The following is a 16847-nucleotide window of genomic DNA, read 5'->3' as shown; positions in this document are numbered from 1 at the left end:
AATTGCCCTAGCTACGACTTCCAACACAATGTTTAACAAGAGGGGTGAGAGTGGGCATCCTTGTCTTGTTCTGGTTGTCAGGGGAAATGCTTCCAACTTCTGTCCATTTAGCAACATGCTGGCTGTGGGCTTATTGCAGAAGGCACTTCCTATTTTGAGGTCCTTCTATGCCCAGTTATTCAGGGATTTTTATGAAGAAGTAATGCTGGATTTTATCAAAAGAATTTTATGCATCTAATGGTATAGTCATGTGGTTCTTGTTTTTGCATCTGTTGATGTAGTTAACTACATTAACTGTCTGGTGGATGTTGAACCAGCCCTGCATCCCAGGAATGAAACCTGCTTGTTCATGGTGGATGATTTTTGAGATGTGTTGCTGGATCTGATTTGCTAGAATCTTGTTGAGAATTTTTGCATCTATGTTCATCAGGGATATTGACCTGTAGTTCTCTTTTTTTGTTGGATCTTTACCAGAGTCAATTTCCTGGGTTGTTATTGGTCTATTTTGTGTCTCCACGTCTTCTTGTTTCAATCTTGAGAGGTTGTGTGATGTCAGAAAGTCCTTCATTTCATAGATTATCAAGTTTGTATCCATATGGATGTTATCTTCAGCAAAAATTAATGGCAGCAAGAAAGGAAGTGAACAGAGCACATAGTTAGCAGAGGATCAAGAAAAGAGTCATTCAGTCAAATGAGATATTCCCATGGGAAAAGCAATATCCTATATTGGGAACAGAGGCCTTTAAAAAAGTATAGTTTGAATATCAGCTTTCAATTAAGCTAACATTTTACTATAGAACTCTGCTGAAAAAAAAATATTTCCTTCTGTTTCTTAAGTTCAAAAGAGTTCCACTTCCAATGTCCTGATTTTTTTTCCTGAAGGCAAATAGAGCAAGTTCTACAGTTGGTAAAAACAATAAGTGGATTTTGAGTCGCCGCTAATATTCTATTTTTTTCTAAAGGTTTAAGTTGCAAGGTAAGGATTATTCATTTTAAATTTGTCCACTTATTTTCTTATAACAGGGAGCAGATATTCAACTAAGATGGAATACAAAAATTTTGCTACAGATTTAGGGCTGTATGTCTTTAAAAGATTTTAATAACCCAGTTTATTTCTTTGTGTATACAGTTCCATTTTAGCTTAGAAAAGAAAGTTTAAAAAATTCATATCATACTCTGAATATTAACCAGAACTCTAAACCAATGGTATACCTACAAGTGACTCAGGGCACACATATAATTAGGTTTTACTTAAGCTCAAAACTAATGAAAGTGTTCACAGTTTTAACCAAGGTCTTCAAAGAGAAAACAAAAAGATGTAGCCCTTTAAAAATCTTTGGAAGATTACTCTCGAAGACAGGCTAAAGGAAATAAAAACTTAGACAACAATCAATGCAATTAGTGGCAAATGGAGTATAAACCATAGTTCTGTCCATCCATATTCATGGGGTTCCCTATCTTTAGGTTGACCACCTACACAGGAATGTCTGATAACCCAATGCACCCCGATAGACAAATAATCAGAACAAGACCTGTAGGAAAACGAAAGTTGTTTATGAAATGAAAAAGATCACTACATACCCAAAAGCCAAAAGTTATACAATTCAAAACCAACAACTCAAACTAATTCTTATCAGTTTATTTAAAATAATTCTAATAAATGTCTCTGTCTTATGCCAAAGGAATTTACCGAGGAAATGGAACTGGATTTAAATGAGAAGAGTTTAAAATCAAGGTCTTAGAAATTTAAAATATCTTTTGGTTTAAAGGATTTTAACTTTGTTCTCAATTTGATTTTTTTTTTTTTTTTTTGAGTTGGAGTCTCACTCTGTCACCCAGACTGGAGTGAAGTGGCCGCTCCCGGCCACTGCAGCCTCGCCTGCTGGGCTCCGGCGATCCTTCCGCCTCAGCCTTCCAAGTAGCTGGAATTACAGGCGCATGCTACCACGCCCAGCTGATTTTTTGATTTATTGTAGAGATGAGGTCTCGCTGCCCAGGCGGGTCTCGAACCCGCGGGCTCAGGCAATCCACTCACCTCAGCCTCCCAAAGGCGCGGGATTACAGGCTGAGCCACCGAGCCCGGCTGATTTTTTTTTTAAATGTTGTCAAGGGAGTCTTTAAGGTTTACTCTCTTATTTTTGGTGGTCTCTTCGTAATCTGACCTTCTCATAGATACCAATAGTTTAACATGCATGTTCTTTTACAAAATTTTTCCTTTTGAATATAGGTAATTTATTTATCCCCAAAGCAATTCAAGTCAATAAGCCCATTTATGGAAAAATCAGGGGTAACTTTCCAATTTTAGAATACTATACTATAGCATTCCAAAATGGGTACAGAAGTATGATCCACTTCCCACTATGATCCAAAAATTCACATTCAGAGATGAAGTAGAAAGCAAGAAACCCTTATTGTCACAAGGATGGTATTTGTATGAATGGTATCTCTGGGCACTCAGAGGTTAGGGTTAGGGTTAGGGTTAGGGTTAGGGTTAGGGTTTCAGTTCAAAGTAACTCTAGGCACTTTCCTAGTGGCACAAAAAATGTGGGACACCTCCAGTGACAGACACCCTAAACTAGGACATGAGGCAGATGATGTCCTACTGGTACAAAAGTTGAGATGAAAATAAGCACCTCGTGAACTGGAGCCTCTTATTAAATAAGAAGAACTCCCCAGAAAACTGGCATAGTTGGACAAAGAGATTGCTGTTTATAACTTCATGTCTTGAGTTTCCAGACAGTAAGGGATAGCTGCCTTGTACAAGCCAACACTTTGTCCCCATCTGCTGGCAGAGACTAAAGAGACAGATGTTTCATATGCCGTGACAAAACCAAGCTCTCAGTACATAAAACAAAATGAAAGGAGACCTCATTTGGTGTCTGTTTCAGAAACCCACAGCAATTGTCTAAACACACACCTGTGTGGTGAGAACCATGACTTCATCCGTGTGAGGCCATCTTGAACAGCATGTTTATGGGAACTATGCCTGTGTCCTGTGCTATTGTTTCTCTTCTTTATGACAAAACCACACAAAACACAGAGCAAAGGAGGGGAAAAGACAACTTCTGGGAGGGAAAGGGATCAGAGATAAAATACTTATACAAAAAAAGAATAATCTTCAGTCACTATATCTAAGAACTGGTTCACATACAATTTCTTCTGCTATTCCAAATTTAGAAAGAAACGGATAAAGAGAAATTTTTACCTTTTATTCTTGACTAGGCACTTTAGATAGAGATTTAGGAGAACAGAACTTGGTAAAAATGTTTACCTTTCTTTGTCAGCCTTTTTGACAGTTGTCCCAGAATCCCACACGTAGGCTGCAAAACGAAGAGAGTGATTTGTTCTCCTGTTTGGTTAGCCAAAACCACTGGAGCAAAGATAACTACCCTTCTGCTGTCTGAAGGTTTGAGAATTGAGTTTGCTGAAATAAAGAGACAATAGAAAACAGGAAAAAAAAAGCATATAAAATTATTAATGTGCAAGCATATAGACATCACACAAAGTATGAAACTCAAGAAGGAATCAGATAATTGAAGCTTATATACCGTCTTTTACAGAACAAGAAAGGTGGCATGTAGGCAATTTGACAGAAAGAGTAATGATTTTTAAGGGAGTTGAATGTGCTTGAAGAACAGAAAATTGCCTGGGACAATTTTTTTCTGGGATCTAGGTGTGGTACCAACTCACATCTTTTTCCGCTAATTAATGTTCTCTGATGAGATTATAGAAGGAGGGACCAAGACAATTGTATACAACCTGGAGAAATTTCTCTTACTCTGATAAAGGAACTTGAGATTAAGCATCTTCCTGTTCTTTAAGAGAAGCTGAGGAGTAAGAGGCAGGGCAATGGGAGAAGGTAGAAGAGACTTTGGTTTGATGCTTTTTCAGTTCAAAGTACTCAGCATATCAAATACCCATACTTTGGGTTCAAGTTCTGGACCCAAACACTAGGTAATAGGGAAAACAAAATAAACAAATTTTTTCCCATCTTATTCAGTTAAATCTCAATCTAATTCAATAATATAAACATTCCTTTTGGGTGATGCTAAGCACTTTTATGAGAAATATGTCTCAATCTTACAGATTTCTCCACATTTAGAACCCCTCCTTAGCTTCTCTTCAGTCTGGTACTGAGGCTAGGTGATACGGTGTTAGTGGTGGCTGGTGTATGCATTCAGCAGAGGAAATGATTTAGGGTGCATTAGTCCAGGGTCTTATGTCTCCTCTGGTCTTGGGACAATATCCCAGTCTGCCTTACTTGTTGACAAACTGCTGGCATTTAGAGATAAACATTGGGGCTTGTCTCCTTTTCTGGCTCCAGTAACGACATCAGAGAGCTTTGGTCATTTCTTCCTGGCTGGCTGAGTCTCCACCTTGGGTTTTTCTGAATGCAGACCCTAGATTGTGCTGAGGTAATCCATCATCTGGTCCTTTGACCCAGAAGTCCACCACATGTCTTTACTGAGGAATAGCCTTGTCCCTCATAGTAAATAGGATGCCTTTCCTATTAACTCTGTTCCTCTCTCTCCATCTCTTTTTCTTACATTACTTGGTCCAGAAAGAATATTTTCTGTTATATCTGTCTTCTTCAGACCACAGACTCAAAGTAAACCTTAATGGCCAACTGGGGCATTTTCTCTCCACATTGGAAGAATTCTGGGATTGAATACTTCAAGCCTTGATATGCTAAATAGTATCTAAGGGGATTGAGAAAAGTCTAATTCTTAAGTCTAATGTCCTCTTGCTGATTCCTACTTTGATTTAAAACAGCTGATTATCATCTACTTTCTACTTATTATGTAACCTTTCTAAATTAAATTTTAACCACACTGCAGACAGATGATTATCTTGGAGCTATTTAGAGAGGCCAAAGAGAAAAGATAAATATATGTCTGTGTGTATGTGCATCTTCCATTGTGTGTTTCATATAGTATTGCGTTAACAATGAAATTGGTGACTTATTGTTGTGAATAATGAAATGCATTATTAATATTTGTTGTGGAGACACTATCAGAGTCCCCATTTACCATCATGGACAAAATTGTCTTTTGAATATTTGAATTGCAACAATATGTAAGGAAAAAAATGGTGCACTATTAAAAGATAGGACATTCATTATTTGTTTGTTTTCATTAGAACACACGCTTTCCCTGTCCAAGTGGAGGCTGCCCACAAATGGGTCATTATGCTGATAGATTTGCTAAGAAAATAAATGAAGTGGGCCAGAAATGTTATCTAAACACTGGTGATGCCAATAATTTTGCCCATAAGTTTCTATTTTCTTTACCTTATATTCATAATGCTATATATTTTATTATGTTCACTGTAAATGTGTGAAATTGTTTTTCGAAACAAAAGCTTTAACCACTCCCTCTCAATGTGTGGAAATGCTCGATACTGTGCTCAAGGTAACTGTGGATAATTAGAGTGACAGAACAGAATTTGGAGTCTAAGGACAAAAAAAAATTTCTTCACATTTGATTCTTGTTCTGAATTCAGAAGGCTTCCTCTGCTTCTGCCTCTTTGCATTCGGTCAAAATTTCACTGAGCAAAACTCTGAGGTTTTGTTCAAGCAGAAAAGTACCAGGAGAGAGAAATGGCAGGGGTTGTAGAACTATGGAGTTGATGGATTCAAGGGATATTTAGGATTGTAGGGTCCATGGATGATAGGAATTAGAGGATGAAGGAATGATGAGGCATAAGAGTAGGCTGCAAGTGCCTTTGCTGGATAATAGAGGAAAAAAACTATTTGGATGAGAGTGAATGGTGTTAACAATTTTTCAAATACCCTAATGACAAATTTTATCCTAATCACAATTTATCTCAGAGTACCTCCAAGTGGCAAAAACTGATAGTTCAGTATTGATAAATAACAAGGGAACTTTCTTTTGAGTACCACATATTAATGTATTTCCAATGGCAATGGAACGTTGAATTGTGGAATTTTTAAAATAAATACAGACAATTTAGTCAAAAAGATGAGAGTACTCTAAATTTTGGTGATCTACAAAAATATACTGAAGAATATGTCACTATTATTTATCCACTTCCTTTTAACATAACGTTCTCATAACATTCATGAACAAATTGTTAGTCTGAAAAGTTAAAACCAATACATTTCTTAGTCCCTTGGCTAGGAAAAAGAAATCTACTTATTTTGGAAAGCATCTGCACACCCCCTATTCTCCAATGTCTACCCCCAGAACATTTAGATAAAGAAATATCTATGACTATTTTATTAGAAGAATTACCAATACCATATATAAATTATTTTAAGTTCAGTAGTAATGGGGCTCAAATTAACCTATTTTGAGTGTCTCTCCTCTAATAGCTGACATGGGATAAATTGTTTTGTCTTGCAGGCTGGAAGTATAAAGTAGCTGTCACACTGTCCAGACAGAAGATTACAAGGCACATGCTTATTTATTTGTTTAGAAATGAAGAAAACTCTAAGCAATATAAAATTTTCAAGTGAGTAAAGTATCACTCTAAGCTCTTAAGTGTGAGAATATTGAGTATGTGTAATGTATGTTATGAACATAACAGTTTGTCTATTCAATTCCATGTGGGAGTGGAATATTTTCATGTTTCACACTTGCACCTTAATACTATTCATAGTCTTGTTACTAAACTTGTTCTCTGCTATTTCCTGAGTAAAACATTAATGTTTACTTTGATACCTTACATTTGATTTGTAATAAATAAAAATAATTTTATTATCTTTTGTCATATAATAGCTGGGGAAAAAATGATAAAATAATGTCATCACTTATCAAATGGTGATGGGACTGTGATTAAAACATGCTTTACATTTTACTAAAGTAAAGATTGCTGGGGTTGGTGGATCACATCTGTAATCCCAGATACTTAGGAGGCTGAGGCAGGTGGATTGCTTGGGTCCAGGAGTTAGAAACCAGCCTGGCAGACAAAGCAAGATCCTGTTTCTAAAAAAATAAAAATAAAAATAACTTTCATGTACTATGAGTCACTGAGGGTAAATTGATGACCAATGAGTTAACAAACATGTTGAAATATATTCAATACATTAGAGTGACAAATTGACTACTAATAACCTTAGCTGGATATGCTAAGGTTATGCATTGTAAACTGGTTTTTAGAAAACATATATGCTTATATGTATGTTTATGTATGCTCATGTATGTTTTTGTTAACTTCTTTACGTCCAAGTGGCTCTCTCAAACCCAGTAGTTCTCATTCTAATGAGTTTAACTAAGATGTGGATGTTGGGGACTTGCAAAAGGTTAAATCTATTTGGTACAACAATGTGATTAACCCAACCCTACCCAGAGTGGAAGCATCCAAGATCACAATGGAAAGAAATGATGGAAAAGAGTAAGTAATGAAAATCCAAGAAGATGTGAAATATTGAGTCTGTAGTTAAAATTCTATTCCAGCTAAAAGTCTACTTTAAGATAAATCTCCTGCGGTGGTTCTCCTATATCCAATCACAGCTGTTTCCTAATGCATTTTCTTTCTTTAGAAGAAACTATAGAACTTTAGGAAAACAACTCTGATAGATTTATAGACAAAAGTTGTGTTATCTGGTACAAATTAAGTGTTAGTATGAGAACCTGGCTCCATGATTCTAAGATGAGAAGAATGCTTCACATGGCAGCTGGGCCTTATACCATGTTCGTGCTTAGTGTGTGCATCTTCCTGAGTTCATCAAATTGCCTCTTAATTCACTAGGAACACTTATCAAAGACTAGAAATAGACTGCTCTGTAGGGGTGTTCTTAATGAAGACGAAGATACTGGAGATCAATCTTTGGTCCTAACCAAAATTGGAGTGTCTGGGTGCCAAAGAATTTTACCAAGGTGAACTACCAGAAAAGATGAACTGATTATAATCATAATAACAATATTAGGCTACGTGTTTTTTAGTATTAAGCCAAATTCTGAGGCAAGCACTTTGCTGATTCTGTTATTCCATTTCCATAAAAACCCAATGAGGGGACGTTTGCTTCTGGCAAAGATGGAGTAACAGACCAGATTTACTATTAGAACTGGAAAGACAAAATCAGACAAACTGTATGAAAAAATAGTTTTCAAGAAACTGAACATGAAGCAATAAAGGACAGTGATCCCTGAAAGAAATAATAAACAAGAGGGAGGCTTACAATCGCCCCAGCTTGCTGCCATGAGAGATTTCCAGGATGAGTTACAGGAAAGAGAAATTCAGGCAAGGCTCAGTGGAGCTCCTAAGTTGAAGAAAGACAGCTATGAATCAGAAGATCCAGGGAACTAGATTTCATGGGGCAGCATACCATAAAGGAGAGAGCTATAAAGGGAGAATCACAGAGATATGGAAAGCCTCCTTGATTATTTAGTACAGTACTGATCAGCACAGGTGCAGGAACCAACTAGCTGAGGCCAGTCGACTAACTATTTGAAAGATTGGTGAATACAATGTCCAGTCCCTCTGCAGAGCTGGGAATAGTGTTTGTTTCCACCAAGCAGACTTGAAAAGCTTGTAATTCAAAGGATACTGGGTAGAGTATTTAGGAAAGTTTTGTTGAATTGTGGCAACAATTTTCTTACATTGAATAGAATCTGAAATGATCAAACTATTTTCAAACAACTTAATTGTATTGCAGAACAAAGCTCAAAAATATTATAGGGATACAAGATTATTAAGCAGGTAACAAGCTAAAATCTTCACTCAGATTTCCAAGTATACAAAGAAGGAGAACTTATAATTAGGAGACTAGTGGTAAACTGACATCAAACCAGAACTGACATAGATGTTATAATGACAAGGTTATAGTATACAATGTTATAATAATAAACAAGGACATTAGAACAGTTATTAAACTTGTATTCCATTTGTTTGAAAAGGTCAGTAGAGGAATGGCATATGCAGAAATAGATTCAAATTGGATTTCTACAGATGAAAAATACACTAAATGCAATTAACAGATGATCAGAAGAAAAAATTAGTGAATTTGAAGACATAATATAAAGTACTCAAAATGAAACAGAGAGAAAAATCTTTTAATTAAAAGGGCATCTGTGATCTTTAGGACAACTTAAAGAAGTCTATTACAGTAGTCCTCCCTTATCCTCTGGAATACATTCCAAGACCCCCAAAGGATGCCTGGAATCTCAGATAGTACTAAACCCTATAAATACTATCACAAATATTTTCTTCCTTCTTCACTATTTTAAGACTCAAAGATTTGTTGTTATTCTATATATTAGGATATTATCAACCTCAGCATCTATTTTTTAAATAAGTAAATAACTTTTACTTTTTCACTAAATGAAGCACTTTACAGCTTCTCTTTGGCATATCTGAATTTCCAGAATTCTTGTGATTTGAGGCCACTATTAAGTAAAATAAGAGTTACCTAAACACAAGCACTAGGAAACCTCAGCTACTGATCTGATAAAAGAGATGGCTACTAAATGACTAACAGATTGGTAGTATATACACCACGGATACATTGCACAAATATTATTTACTTCTCAGGCAAGATGGAATGAGACAGTACAATATTTTGTCATGCTACTCAGAATGGTGCACAATTTAAAATTTGTGTATTCCTGGAATTTTCTATTTAACATTTTTGGACCACAATTGACTGCAGGTAACTAAAATGGCAAAACTGTGGATAAGGTAGGACTACTGTAGACTCATATTTGAAGACATCAAAGGAAGAGAGACAGAAAAATATATTTGAATAGACAATGGCTCAAAATTGCTCAAACTTGATGAAAACTGTAAATCAGAAGATAAAAAAATTTACAAGAAACAAGAAGAACATCAAAACGCATCAAAATCAAATTGCTCAAAACTAGTTCTAAAGAGAAAATTTTAAAAGCAACCAGAGGGGAAAAAAGACACATTACAAAGAAATAATAAAACACAGCTGATTTCTCATCAGAAACAATGCAAGACAGAAGACAGTAGAACACAACACTTAAAGTATTGAAAGAAAAAAATATTAACCTAGAATTTATACCCACAAAAATATTATTCAAAGACAAAGATGAAATAAAGACTTTTCTGTCATACCAAAGCTGAAAAAATTAATCACGAGCAGATAAATACTATAAGAAATGTTAAAGGAAGACCTTCAGGAAAATGAAAATGATATTAGTTGAAAAATAATCTATAGAAAGGAAGTAAATACATAGAACATAGTAACTACATTGTCAAATGCATGAGATTTTAAATTCTTATTATTAAAGACTTTGAAAACATTGAATATTTTTAAAATAGTGACAATATTTTGGGGGAATTTTATAACATATGTACTATATAAGTAAAATATTTAGTAACAATGCCATAAAGGGCATGTGGGGAGAACTGAAAATATACTTTTGGAAGGTTCTTATATTATATGTGAGTTGGTAAAATATTACATGAAGGTAGAATGTGATAAGTTAAAAATATGTACTACAAATTATAAAGTAATCACTAAAATATTTAACTGCAGAAATGTAGCTAATAAATCAACAAAGAAGATAAAATGGGATTTAAAAAATATAAAAGCATAATAAGAGGTAAAAGAGAATTAAAAAAATAGAGGACAAGCAGAAAGATAATGGATGTATGCCTAACCATATCAATACTCATATTAAGTTAAAAAATGGTCTAAATACCACAACTAGAAGGCACTGGATTTTTAAAAAATCATATCTAATTGTATGCTGCCAACATGAATTGCAATTTTAATATAAAAACACAAATAGGTTTCGCAAAGTTAAAGAACAGACAAGATACACTGTTAGTCATTATGAAAGTGAATATTAAGATCCTAATGTGATACTACCATAAGCCTATTTAAATAGCTAAAATTTTAAAAATAGACAATAACAAGCATTGCTGATGATATGGAGAATGTTGAACTGTCATACATTGCTGATGAGAATATAAAATAATACAACCATGATGTAAAGCAGTTTGGCAGTTTCTTAAAAAGCCACACATATACCTACCTAAGATTCAAACATTTCAGTCTTAGATATTTACCCAAGTGACAAGAAAGATTATGTATACAAAATTTTGTACATGAATACTCATAGTAGCTTTTATTGTAATAGCCAAAAACTGGAAACAACTCAAATGTCCACCAACACGGAAATGAAACAAACTATGATTTATCCATACAGTGGAATACCATTCAGCAGTGACATGGAATGAACTAGTGATTCATACAGCAACATGGATGAATCTCAAGAGAGTTACACTGAATGAAAGAATCTAGAAAAAAGAGTGCATACACCTTAGATCACTTTCATATAAAATTTTAGATAATCAAATTACTTTGTCTATAGTGAAGTCAGATCAGTTGTAGCCTGAGGGGATAGTAGATGGAAAAAAGGTAGAAGGAAGAATTTTAAAAGTAAAGGAAGAAAATTTGGGAGAGAAAGATATGCTTACTACCTTAATTTTGTTGATTGTTTCAGAAGTGTGTGTGCAGTATATGTGTGTGTGAGTGAGAGAGAGAGGCAAGAGAGAGAGAGAAACACCAATTTAAATATGGGCAGTTTATTTTAGATAAATTAAAGCTCAGTAAAGCTGTTAAAATAAAAAATGTGTACTATATGGGATAGATACTATTGTTATCCCCATTTTGTAGATTATTAAATGAAGTTTCCATACCAGAATTCATATGAAGGAAGTTTGACTCCAGCAAGTTTTTATCTACTAGAAAACAAATTTGGAATACCTTTATTTATTTATATGAATATTGAATGCTCTTTATTTTTTGTGTCCTTTTTTTGACACTTTTTTTTTACAAATTTAAGACCACTTTATTAATGCAAAGCCTTTTATTCATCCAATAAACTAATAAATTACCACAACAAAAACTAGTGTGCTCAAATAGAAAGAATACCACACCACACAGGGTCAGAAGACTGAGGACCTAATCCTGATTTTGGCTGTTATTAACCAAGTGTCTTAGGAAAATCATTCAACTTAGCAAGCCCTTTTTTTACTTGTAAGATTAGAACAATGACACCCTGCCGTGTTTCTCTCAAACAATTGCTTTGAAGATCTAATGTATGCCTTTTATTAATATTAGCTTTCAACTTTTAATTTGCCATTAGCAGACTGACATCCCTCTGACTACATTGAAGTAAATAAAGATGAATGGGGAAAAAGGCATTTTCTGAGTACTTTTGATGTGCCAGGTGATTTACATATGCTAATATACTTTATTTTTAAAAATTAGTTCTAAAGTATCCCAAGTATTACTAGTCATGAGAAAAATTAGACATAGCATAACTGAAATGGGGAATGCTTTTGGAGGAATTGGTGTGGAAATTCAAAATCCTGTGGCTAATTTCTTGTCAAGTTGGTGACTCTGCCCTTTCTCAACTGCATTGGTTGACATGTGCTAAGTGTTAAGTAACTGCTCATGACAAAATAAAAACCCTTTCTATCTTGGGTGATGTTGATTCACAGCTCCTCTCTGCTATCGTACAACCATAAAACAAAATGGGAAAGGAGGATTCCATCCTTTGAACAAAGGTCTTACCTCAGGCATTGTCTGGTCTGGGGCACAAGGTATACATCCCCACTCAGACTGAGAAAGGTGCAAGGGCTGCCCTCATGCTTAACACTCCAGATGTGTGCCAGGAAGAGGTGATGTTTTGCTGTTTTCCCTTCACAGTTTCAACTTCTGTAGTCTAAAGATAACAAGGTGGGATATTCTGCACACCCTTACCCCATGTTGAGAGACTGCTGACATGTGACTACTGAATCTTCCTACTAATAAAACTTAATGGTAAAACAATACATTGCTGCCTTTATTATTGCCTCTATCAATTTGCATTATATTCAATGAAACTTTTGGATTAGGTGCTCATAATCCAAACTCTGGAGTTGGTCTGAAGAACAAATGACTATTGGATTTTGCTACATATTTGAGTTTGGGAATATTATATACATAATATTGTCATCGTGTTCATTATTAATACTACTGACATCATTGCAATCATTTAAACAGACTTCCATGCTCTTGACAGGACCATGTATCATCATTTGCCACTTTTTCCATGATCTTTGTTCTGTGTCTGCTCCACATCAAACATGTTAGGAGACATGACACACAGGGAAGAACTAGACAAATCAGGTGCTTCTTAACTGGTCTCCCTGTTTGTGGACAGACCTGTCACCTCTCTGCAGCTTCTGATCTTTCTAAGTCACAAATTGAACATTCTTCCAATGATACCCAGAACAGAATTCACGTTCCTTAGCTTTGAGAGGTCCCTGTTAGTCTGGTTGTCACCTACAGCTCCAGCCTTGTCTGTCACCACATTCCTCCTGGAACTCTACATTCTGGCTTTGTTCCCCAAGAGGACCTTGATCTCTGATGCCACTGGATGTTGACACAAACTCTTCCTCTTCCTGGGATGGTCTTCTCCCTTTCTTCCTATCTACTTAACTCCTACTGGTTTTTAAATATCTGTAGAAATCACTTCTTTCTGGAAGATTTTCCTTAGCTCCTTCACTCACATTTCCTAAGACTTGATTAGGGGTGCCCCTACCATACTTTCACTGCCCCCAGTATTTTCCCATATCCACATTTGATTCCCCATGTTGTAACTGCTGGTCCACATCTCTATATATCCCATTTGTAAACTCCTTAAGGAGCCTGCATGCTGCATGTGCCTGGCACCACCTAGCATGTAGCATAAAAGCAAAGACTTATTGTTTTCATGACCTCCCCACTAGTGGAAACAGCGAATGAATCCAATAGGATAAGATATTTCAAATTTGGCTGAGTCCAAACAATAATATCCTAAAAGAAAAAGGGATGTCTGTGTTAGGTCTTAAGAGTTGGGGAGAGATTATCCAAGAGGATAAAATAAAAAGGACACTCCAGAAAGAAAGAACAACATTGGAATAGGCACAGGGGTAAATATATATTTATGAGGATTAAGGGGGTTGAGACCAGCCTGGGCAAGTTAGTGAGACCTCGTCTTTACAATAAAACACAAAAAAACTAGCCGTGCGTCTGTAGTCCCAGCTACTTAAAAGGTTGAGGCGGAAGGATTGCCTAAGCCCAGCAGGTAAAGACTGTGGTGGCCGTGAGCGTGCCACTGCACTCCAGCCTGGGTGACAAGAGTGAGACTCCAACTCAAAAATAATAATCATAATAATAATGAATAAATGAGTGAACACAGGAGGGTGCCAACTAATGAATTCATATTGTGGTGTCTCCCACCCCACACCGTCATTCCCACACAGTGTTCCTTGCATTAAGACTTTTAAAAGCAGCTAAAATGGCAGCCGGTAACTGGCCTTTTAACAGATTGCCAATGCATCCTCCACAAGGTTTCATGCCACATATAAATCTCAGAAGTAGAGTGGAATGACAGGTTAATTATAGACACAAAGAACAGGGACAATTGGACTATGAGGTAAGCAAGTCTGGATGTGCAGAGGCAATGCCCTCCTTGGACAAGCATTTATTATTATGCCTGCAGTGATTTACCCAGAATTGCCAGGTGCAGTTCTGTCCCAGGCTCAGGGGCAAGGGTCCAGGCCTGGGAAAGGTATAGTTCCTAAGCTCAAGAAAAAAAAGAAAACACCTTTTATTCTGGGTTATACCAAAATATATGCTAATTGATCAACACATGAATTCTTGTTCTAAAAACCATCTATCTGTTAACTAGGTTGCTTTCATTTGCATGAACCCAAATCTCCAACTCAAGCTGGCATAAACAATGAGGAAATGCTTTGACTCACATGACTGGTAAGTTCAGAGCTATGAGAGGCTTCAGATTTCATTGATCCAACAACTCTATGACCCCTTTAAAAATTTTAAACCATATTAGTCAGTTCAAGTTGCCATAACAAAATATAACAGATTGTGCTTAAACAACAGACATGTATTATTTTACAGTTCTAGAGGCTGGATATATAAGATCAGGGTGCCAGAATGGTCAGGTTCTGGTGAGGCCTCCCTTCCTAGTTTACAATCAGCCACCTTCTAGTTGTATTCTCACATGCCCTATCTTTAGTGCATGCTCACAGAGAAAAAGAGAGAGTGAGCTCTCTAGTGTATCACACTGGGAGTTATGACCTCACTACATTAATAGGGGGGACACAAATATTCAGTCAATAACAAACTAATAGTATCTTCTCTCAAACAAACCTTATGTCTCTTTACTCTTACCTCTGGGCTTTTTTTAAAGCCTTTTCAATGTATAACTGTGGCCTGAAAGTGAGGTAAATTTAATGTATCCAGTGAAAACCCAGATGAAGAGGATATGGGGGAAGGGAGAAGTGGTAATCAGAAATAAACGACCCAGTCTCCCATCCTATAAACAATTCTAAGACATTCTATATGCATTTCAAACATCCAAGACAAATTAAATCCCAATAACACTTTTCTTCCTTTACTTAATTTCCCATTCCTTTACTTCTACATTCTGGAGTAACCTCTATAATCTATATCCCTGATCATAAAGCAAACCTTAATCACTTATTTTAAAAAATTAGAATATATCAAGTATCTTCTCAGACCACAATGGAATAAAGTTAGAAATCAGTATTAAGAGGACTTCTAAAACTACACAAGTACATGGAAACTAAGCAACTTGCTCCTAAATAAATTTTGGATAAACAACAAAATTAGAGAAGTTAAAAGAAAACTTGAAACAAATTAAAATAGAGACATAACATACCATAACCTTTAGGATACAATGAAATCAATGCTAAGAGGGAAGTTTATAACATTAAATGCCACTTGTTTGTGTCAACTTTGATTTCTTTGAGCAGTGTTTTGTAGTTTTCCTTGTAAAGGTCTTTCATGTCTCTGGTTAGGAAGATGCCAAGGTATTTCATTTTTTTTTGTGTGGCTATTGTGAATGGAATTGCATTTTTTATTTGGGTTTCTGTTTGTTTATTATTGGTGTAGAGAAATGCGATTGTCTTTTGTACATTTATTTTGTATTCTGAGACTTTGCCAAAGGCCTTTATCAATGTAAGGAGGCTTTTGACAGATTCTCTTGGGTTCTCAAGGTCCATAATCATATCATCTGCAAAGAGAGATAACTTGACTTCCTCTTTTAATATTTGGATACCCCTGATTGCCTTCTCTTCTCTGATTGCTCGAGCCAGGACTTCCAATACTATGTTGAACAGGAGGAGTGAGAGTGGGCATCCTTGCCTTGTTCCAGTTTTCAGGGGAAATGGTTCCAATTATTGTCCATTTAGGAGTATGCTGGCTGTGGGTTTCTCGTAGATGGCTTTTACTATTTTGAGATATGTTCCCCGTATGCCTAGATGTTCAAGGGTTTTTATCAAGAAGGGTGCTGGATTTTATCAAAAGCTTTTTCTGCATCTAATGATATAATCATGTGGTTTTTGTTTTGACATTTGTTGATGTATTTAATAACATTTATGGTTTTACGAATGCTGAACCAGCCTTGCATCCCAAGAATGAAGCCTACTTGGTCATGATGGATGATTTTTGAGATGTATTGCTGAATCCGGTTTGCTAGTATCTTGTTGAAAATTTTAGCATCTATGTTCATCAAAGATATTGGCCTGTAGTTCTCTTTCTTTGTTGGATCTTTACCTGGCTTGGGTATCAATGTGATGTTAGCTTCGTAAAATGATTTGGGGAGCATTCCATCTTTTTCAATCACCTGGAATACCTTCAGTAGGATTGGTATCAGTTCCTCCTTAAATGTCTTGTAGAATTCTGCTGGAAAGCCATCTGGTCCGGGGCTTTTTTTTTGTAGGAAGTTTTCTTATTACATAGTTGATTTCCTTGATTGTTATTGGTCTATTTAGGGTCTCAATTTCTTCTTGTTCCAACTTAGGTAGGTTGTGTGATATCAGAAAGTCCTCCATTC

At 35.8% G+C, this 16847-nt stretch overlaps 1 pseudogene; it reads left to right on the top strand.

Moving 5' to 3' along the window:
- The window catches only part of LOC103258491, a 39657-nt pseudogene extending 26944 nt beyond the window's left edge, over window positions 1–12713 (top strand).
- Window positions 12714–16847: the final 4134 nt, after the last annotated feature.

This window comes from Carlito syrichta, unplaced genomic scaffold (genome assembly GCF_000164805.1).
Source record: "Carlito syrichta isolate Samal-C Ts95f unplaced genomic scaffold, Tarsius_syrichta-2.0.1 Scaffold302265, whole genome shotgun sequence".
Taxonomy (NCBI): domain Eukaryota; kingdom Metazoa; phylum Chordata; class Mammalia; order Primates; family Tarsiidae; genus Carlito; species Carlito syrichta.
Note: the sequence above shows the minus strand (reverse complement) of the source record. Positions and strands in the feature narration are given on the sequence as shown.